Source organism: Penaeus chinensis, chromosome 32, assembly GCF_019202785.1.
Source record: "Penaeus chinensis breed Huanghai No. 1 chromosome 32, ASM1920278v2, whole genome shotgun sequence".
NCBI lineage: Eukaryota > Metazoa > Arthropoda > Malacostraca > Decapoda > Penaeidae > Penaeus > Penaeus chinensis.
In genome coordinates, this window is record NC_061850.1 from 17,111,215 (window position 1) to 17,120,690 (window position 9,476).

The following is a 9,476-nucleotide window of genomic DNA, read 5'->3' on the forward strand; positions in this document are numbered from 1 at the left end:
TGTATATAAATATATATTATACTTTATATATATATATTTATATATATATATTCTATATATTTTGTGCGTATGAGAGTGAGAGAAAGATGTAGCACCATAATGCCAATAACAGTTCTATTTGACTGAGATATTAGCCTTATAACATAAACAAACTCGTTGCAGAGAGACCCTTTGACCACCGCTTAAATAGAGGCTCATAATAATTAAGTTCATCGTAAACAAACCTAAAACAATAATGGCGCTCGCGGGGACGACGTCATCCACCCCAGCATTGGGGAAGGAAATGCAAAGGAAAAAGGGAAAGGAGAAAGGACTGAAGGAGAGGAAATAAAAGACTGGGGAGAGCTACGCGAAAAGAGGAAGGAGTGGGGGGTGGGGGATGGCGTGACGTGGGTTGGATCTTAGCTCCCCCCGTAAGTCCTCAGGCCAATCTATTTCACGGTAAGGGGAACTAACGCACACACTGGGATCGCGGGCCGGGAGGTTAATACTCATGATCTTTGTATGTATATTCTTGAGAATTAAAATTATCTGACATCATTCTTAAGAACTTTATTTACAATGAAGATAAGGGATTTAAGCAACAATTTTATATTATACCATTTTGCGGTTTGAATTAAAATGTGATGAAAAAAAAAATAATATATATATGTTACTTTATTACTCCTTACGTTTTTTTTTTTTTAAGGGGGGGGGGCGGGAGGAGAGATTGTTTACTTGATCTCTTCTTCATACTGGATTTTTGGTTAGGGCTTTATTAACTTCATGACAGATTTTTAAAGACCACTGAAGATACAAGGAAGGTACATTTGCCAATTTTTATATACATATTAGTATATTTATATAATTTTTATATTATATATTATATATATACAAAAATATATAATTATAAAAGATATATATATTTTTATTATATATTATTTAAATATATATATGTGTGTGTGTGTGAGTTGTGTGTGTGCGTATGTATTTGCCCTGTATTTACACTGCTAAATTATGCATATGTATATGTTCTTTTATATTATATTTATTATTTATTTTATTTTTTCTATATGTTTTTATATATTTATATATATATTTTAGTATGTTTGTATAGGCCTGTGTGTATATATTTTTATATAGAATATTTTTATAATGCTAAATATATGTATATATATATTTAAATATATATTTATTTTATATATATATTTTATATGTTTATGTAGTGTTGTGTTACTTATACCCAAACGCACACACAACACTCACTTATATATATTGATATATTTATATATAATATTATATATAATAGATTATATGTGTGAGTGTGTGTGTGTGTGTGTGTGTGTGTGGTTGTGTGTGTGTGTGTGTATTTTATATTTATATTTTTTTATTATTCATATTATTTACATATATGTAGGCAATGTGTATTAAATATATTTATATATTACTCACCACATATATTTTATATATATATTTATATATATTTATATATTTATTATATATTTATTTATATATATTTGTGTGTGTTGGGGTGTGTGTGTGTGTAAGTGTGTTCGTGTATGTTTAATGCCCCAGCTTTACTACACAGTAAATATATGCTTTTGTATATGACATTTTATATATATTTATTTTTATATATATATATGTTTATAATTTATATAATATATATACTTTTTATAGTTTTATATTTTTTTTTATATATATATATGTATGTATGTTAGGTATTATGCCGAGTGTGTTGGTTTTTAAAAATAATTTATATATATATATATATTATATATATATATTATATGTATAAGTTTATATATATAGCTATGTATTTACTATATATATTTTTATATATATTCTATATATATATTACTATTTATTATATATTTATTTGTTTATGTGTGTGTGTGTGTTCTTTTATGCCTACTCACACACAAACAAACACAAAACACAAACATGTTATATATAATATTAGATTATATTTTTATATTATATATTTATTTATTTATGTGTGGGGGGGTGTGTGTTTCATATATATATATATATATATATTTTATTTAATACTATATTACATATATATATATATATATATTTATTTTTTTTATATACAAACATATGTGTATATATATCTCTAATATAATATACATGCATACATATAGATTATTTATATATATTTATTTATATATTAAATATATTAATATATTTATTTGTTTGTATTGTTTTGTTCCAGTGTATTTATATTTTTTATATATTTATTATTTATATTATATTTATATATTTTTAATATATATGTAATATGTGTGTTGTGTGTACATTTTATGCTCAGTATATATATATATAATATTTATTTTTATTTATATATTTATATATATATTATATAATATATATTATGTGTGTGTGTGGGTGTGTTTGTGTGTGTGTGTGTGTGTGTGTGTGTGTGTTGTGTGTCATTTTATATCTATATTTTTAATTTATTTATGTAAATATATACATATATACATATTATATACTTATATAATATTTAATCGATATATATATATATATATTTATATATGCTCACAGTGTGATATAATATATATATATATATATTCTATTATATATATATATATATAATATAATATATACACACAATATGTGTATATATACTTTTATAAATATACTTGCTCTTACATTTTATTATATTTATAATATATATATATTTCTTATATTTATATTCTTATACACATGCCTACATTTATGTAATTATTATGTATAGGACATACTTATATTTTTTTTAGGCATTATATTATGTTTTATATATATATATATATTTTATATATTATATATATATCACTTATAATTTATATATTTATATATATATTTTATATATATATATATATATATATATATATATGTATGTATGTATGTTTATGCCCATTGTGTATAATATATATATATATATATTTATATATTATATATATTATATTTTATTTATATATATATTGTTTATGTGTGTGTGTGTACTGATATGCCAGCAGTTCATATATATTTATAATATATATATATATTATATTTATATATATATATATATTTATATATGTGTGGTGTGTGTGTGTGTGCTTGTGTGTGTGTGTGTGTGTGTGTGTGTGTACATATAGACATATTTAAATAATTTACTGATTATATATATATATTATATATATATATATGCGCAGTGAGTAGTTTACTATACTATATATATATTTATTATATATTTATATATTTATTTATATTTTTATATATATATACAAAACATATATATATATATATAATATAGATATATATATTATAATATAATCATATTATATATATTATATTATATATTATAGATATATATATAATACTATATTATATGTATGTTTATCGTGTGTGTGTGTGTACATAAATTCACAGTTTTTTTATTATTTATATATTTATATATATATATATGCTATATATATTTATATAGATTTGGGTGTTGTGGTGTGTGTGTGTGTGTGTGTGTGTGTGTGTGTCTGTGTGTGTGTGTGTGTGTGTGTGTGTTGTGTTAAGTATATATTATATTATATTTAGATTATATTTATTTATATACAAATATACTTTTATATAATATATATATATTTTTATATATATAATATATATATATTTATGCGAAGTGTATATATTTATATATTTATATATAGATATATTTATATAGTTTAGATATATTATTTACAAACATTATATATATTTATACAAATATATATACAAGTAATTTACATATGTTAAACATATTTATAACATTTCACACCTCTCACTCACTACACACACAACACATACCACACACCCACTCACACACTAACTACACTTAGTTTTATTTATATAGATATTACTATATTATATATATATATATATATTTTTTATATATGTGTGTGTGTGGTGTGTGTGTATGTAATATTTTTGTTTAATATGTATATACCGTATATTAATGTGTATTATTTACTTTTTTGTTAGATTTATATGTTTGTTTATATCATATATTATATATATATAATAAATATATTTCATCTATATATACAATCAGATATAAATATATACTCATTTTTAATAACTGTATTTTCATATGTAAACTTAAAATTATATACATACACAACACACACACACTCACACACTCTCACACACCAACTACTTTAATATATTTTTTATTTTATATTTATATATGTATATACATATTTATATACATATATAGTTATATTATATAATATTTTTCATATGTATTATATATAAGTAGATATTTATATATTTATATATATATATTTTTATTGTTTATATATCATATATATTATTTCATTCAAGATTAGGTTAATGTCGTGTTTGTAATGTCATTTCATACGGACGTAATTATTCAGTCAGACGTATCTGTGCAACAAATATTAATCTCGATGAATTCAGGTATTATAACGCAGTTTGTGCCTGGTTGATAATGCTGAATGCGTTTGTGATACTATCGATCAGTGGGATTTAAGCGTAAAACGCAATTGCCTTTTACGGGGGGGGGGGTTTTTTTTTTTTCCAATTAAATCCGTCTCTGGTTTAATGTGTGATCAGTGTGCAGTTAGCACGGTAGGATGGCCTTACACTAAAATGCAATGTAAAGTAGTGTTCTTTTTCCTATAGCGTTCCAATTATCTGAACAACCATTTCATCAATTTGACTATGGTTATGGATGCGTAACCTTAGTGCAGGGAGGGTCAAGCAAGGATTATTATAATATATATATGTATATATCTATATATATATATTTATATTATATATACTATATAATATATTTATGTATTTATTATTTATATACAAACCACAGGTCTCTTATCATACACACCACACACTTACACACACACAAAACACTCACTCACTCACACCACACACAAACACACACACACAAAAACACTACACACAAACACACATACAAACCCAAACACACACACTTCCACAACAAACACACACACACACACCAACACCCACACACACTCAACAAAACGCCTCACGCGTGGCGCCCCGTTGAACATATGATCAATTCAACATAAGAGCTTGTGACAAGGTAGGTATATAACCAGATATTTCTACTAATGAGCCTGGAAGCCCTAGTAAAGATGTCACGAGATAAGTTAGATACTTAATGATAAAGAACGGCTGTTGAGTAAGTGAAGTATACGTAACATGAAATGTAATAGGAACAGCGGAAATAAAACTCAATTTATCCCACGGGGCCACTTTCACATTTGGTACACAGTTCCTGCGGCCAGTTATCATGAATCGACCGTCCGAAATGGACCCAATGGTTTGACGTAAAGAGTGGCTATTTCAATCATTACAAAATTGCAATATCGGGGGAAAAAATACGTCCCGCCGGTAACACTCAAGGCGTATTTAATGAACAAGGTATACTCATCTTTCTGTTAATCTATTCAACTAAAAATGATAAGTGACTTTTTGCTTAGAGTATTCAGATTCCTGTTTATGGTATGGTAAACCTTGTCAATCACAAATACACAGTGTGAATTTATGTTTTACTTACAAATTGTAATTCATAACAAGCCCATTTATATTTAGTGATTTCTGATTTTAGGGAGCAGTGACGGTGACATCTCCGCCCCTTTATTTTACCCCTCCAGTTTCCGCGGCATTCTTTAATTGTTACCTCGATTTATTTCATGGACAATGGTTCAATGTATTGTTGGTCATGTAAACCATGCACAAAAACAAGAAGTTTGTCTTTTCCTCAGCCCTTCCACTTTTTCTAAAGTAAACTTTGCAAGGAGTGTTTTTAATTAACATATGTACTCGGAGGCATGTACTTCTTGGAAATTATGTTTATGTACGTCCCTTAATCCTTTGATATTTTTATTTGTTTATTTTTCTATTATTATGCTTATTATTAGTATTTTTTTTATTATCATTATCATTATTTATTATTATTTATTTTTATTATTATTATCCCATAATTATTATTATTAATTATTTTTATTCATTATATTTATTATTATTATTATTTTATTATTATTGTTGTTGTTGTTTGTTGTTTTTCAAAACAGTCGTGTCAGGTTCTTTTTCTTCTGGATTTGACCAGAGCAAGATGCAACTACCACTCATCCTACCATCGACTACAGCATTCTCATACAATGCAGATCCATATCTATATTAACTTATACTGCATTTTCGCTTTCATTTTAAGGACAACTTTACCTTGTCTTATTAAAACACCTATTCTATAAAAAATAGTTATAGCGAAAAGTAAAATGACGGAAAAGATCAAAAACAGCGAACACTTGGTGATGTTTACTATGTGAGGGTAAGTGGGCTCTTGGCTTGACATTTGCATCTAGATTTTATAGAGACTACCTGTCTTGTATGTGCCACGGGACGAAACATGAAGAGTGTGGGGGCTGTGTGTAGATCAACCTGGGATAGAAAGAGTATAGTGTTAATGTAAACAGTCTCCTGCTATGAGTATTATATCGTGTATGTGACAAAGGGATGGCACTTTTCCTGCTGATAGGATGGTCTTTAAATGTTTCTGTGATAGTAGCATCCTGTAGGAAGAGAGTTGAATTTTTGCCTGTGTTTTTAATTCTTTATAAGTCTATTATTCCCATTTTGGACTGCCTTTCGTTTCCACTATGCGAATTTCTGAACAAAGAGAAACATATCAAGAAGTAATAATCTTTATATCTTAGTTCTGTTACACAAATTTAATCACGTTGAGTTAAATTTAATCACTATACTTGTTATACTTAAAAAAGTATACATCAATTTAATAATGGTGACCTAGGCATACAAATTTGTAGGAAACATTTTATTTTGTTAAAAGTTTCGAGAACTTCCCAGCTTTTCTTCCTTAGTTAGTTTGCAGTTGTGACCTTTCGGGAATGTGCTGCGCCGCTCGCTACGTGACTCACGTGCTCTGACTGCGTGGGCGGCCGGGGATGGCGCTTTCGCATGGTTCACAACATGGGGGCTAAGGTATAAATAATCTTGGTTCATAAACATAGTAGTCTATGGAATGCATATATGCTTTTTATTAATGCGTTTGGAATGTAAATTAGTGGTGCTTCTGAACAATAAATAGTGTAACTCAGTAGTTAAAGATGTGATAGACTCAATAGATAGTAAAGGAAAATGTGAAATTTAATATTATATATCAACAGAGCATATGACAATGGGTCACGCTCAGAAGCCAAAAACAGTATTTTCCTTCTAGCGAACTGAAGCGAGAAAAATTAGTACAACAAACATTCAAAGTCTGCACTATCTAATTAGTAGGTTTCGCTAAATTGATCTTATCAATTAAAGGACATTACAATACACGCCACGCCACGGCTACTCACAGACCACACTCACACACACACCGCACACCCAATACACACACACACACACACACACACACACACACACACACACCACACACACACTCACACACATTTATATATTTATTTTTTTATATTATATATATATATATATATCACATTTAATTTATATCGCATATATTACATACTAATATATATATATATTATATATATATATTAGGTATTATATTATTTATATATATATAGCGTATTATTTATATATATATATATATATATTATATATATATTTATATATTTTATAGGTATTATATATATATATGATTTATTATATATATCATTATATTCTATCTATAGGTATTATATATATATATATATATGTGTATATATTATTTATATTTATATAAATAAATATATATATATATATTATCTCACACACAACACACAACACACACCACACTCACACACACACCACACACTCAACACACACAAACACACACGAACACACACATATTTGGTAATTTATGCAAATAATATTGACAGAAAGAAAGAGAGATATATACGTTTTTTATATATTGTGTTTCTTAATTCGGTTGGGTAACTATCCCTTAAATCAAAATCTGCAATATACCCTCCTTTTTCAGACATTGTTTAACCGTTTGTCTCAAAATTTAGGTTCTTTAATGGCAAAAACACAACAGTTTCGTATGGATCGAAATTTGTTTCTTTAAGTCAACAAAAATGTATCATTGAGCCGAAATCATTAAAAATCTTCATAATGATTCTTTATACCCCCCCTCCCCCAAAAAAAATAAGAAGTTTTAATTTTACATGAAATAAAGTTATGATTTATTAATTGTTCATAATCCCTCTTAATTTTATCAAATACTAAACAATGCGACATTGCCTCCGTTATAAAATCAGAATACAACAAAAAAAAAAAAGAATTACATTGTCAGATGCTATTGATTTAAGTGATATGGTTTATTTTCATTAACAGTCCATATGCTTTAATGCAGACGTCGATCGAGCGTCTGATTCTTCAGTGAAATAATAAGATATGATTTTAAGTTGTCTTTCGGGAGGAAAATAATTACAAACAAGTAGACACTAAAGATTACACAATTTTATTTTATTATACTGGCAGGTGGATAAGACCATGCATTAACAACAATATTTAATATAAATGAGGGGGAAAAACAAAATAAAAAAAAAGTTAATCTCAATATTGACGCCTCGAAGTCGTTCTTATGACATTCCAGTCCGCAACAGAAAGAAATACACACAGCTTAATCATCAATTAATTAGCTTTTCTCGCAACGAGTCTCGTACTCCTGGGACTTCCAAAGCTGGAAAATCGGTCATGTCCTTCCTCCAATGATGCTCACTAGGTCTTTAGGTTTGCCCCCCCCCCCCCCCCCCCCCCCCCCCCCCCCCCCCCCCCCCCGGAGTCGTTAAATATACATTTTTTTTTTTTTTTTTTTCACAGCTTTTTCACTTAGCCGTTGGTATAGAGATGTCCCGAGAGTGTTTGCACAGGGACCCATTATAATTGACTAGGAAGGTCTGAACAGAATGGAAAATAGTTTGTAGCTTTTAATGGTTACATATTCAGGAAAAGGGTAATATATTTTCCCATATTTCTAATTGAATTCTTTCTTTAAAGAAATTTGGCTTTCATAGCTATGCTTGTCAGTCGTGGAAATAAAACTAATGTAGTGTGTTTATGTTACGTGTGTGTGTGTGTGTTGTGTGTGTGTGTGTGTGTGGCTGTGTGCGTGTGCGCTCGTCTGAGTGTTGCGTGTGCGTGTGCGCTGTGCGTGTTGTGTGTGTGTGTGTGTGTGTGTTGTTGTGTGTGCGTTGCGTGCGCGTGTGTGTGTGTGGGTGGTTGGTGTGTGTGTGTGGTGTGAGTGCAGTGCGTGCGTGTGTTGTGTGTGTGTGTGGTGTGTGTGTGTGTGCTTGTGTGTGTGTGTGTGTGTGTGTGTGTGTGTGTGTGTGGTGTGAGTGTGTGTGTGTGTGTGTGTGTGTGTGTGTGTGTGTGTGTGTGTGTGTGTGTGGTGTGTGTGTGCGTGTGTGTGTGTGTGTGTGTGTGGGTGTGTGTTGTGTGTGTGTGCTGTATTACAACGTTTACCACTCCAATATTTCTAATTATTTTCATTATCCTGGTATGAC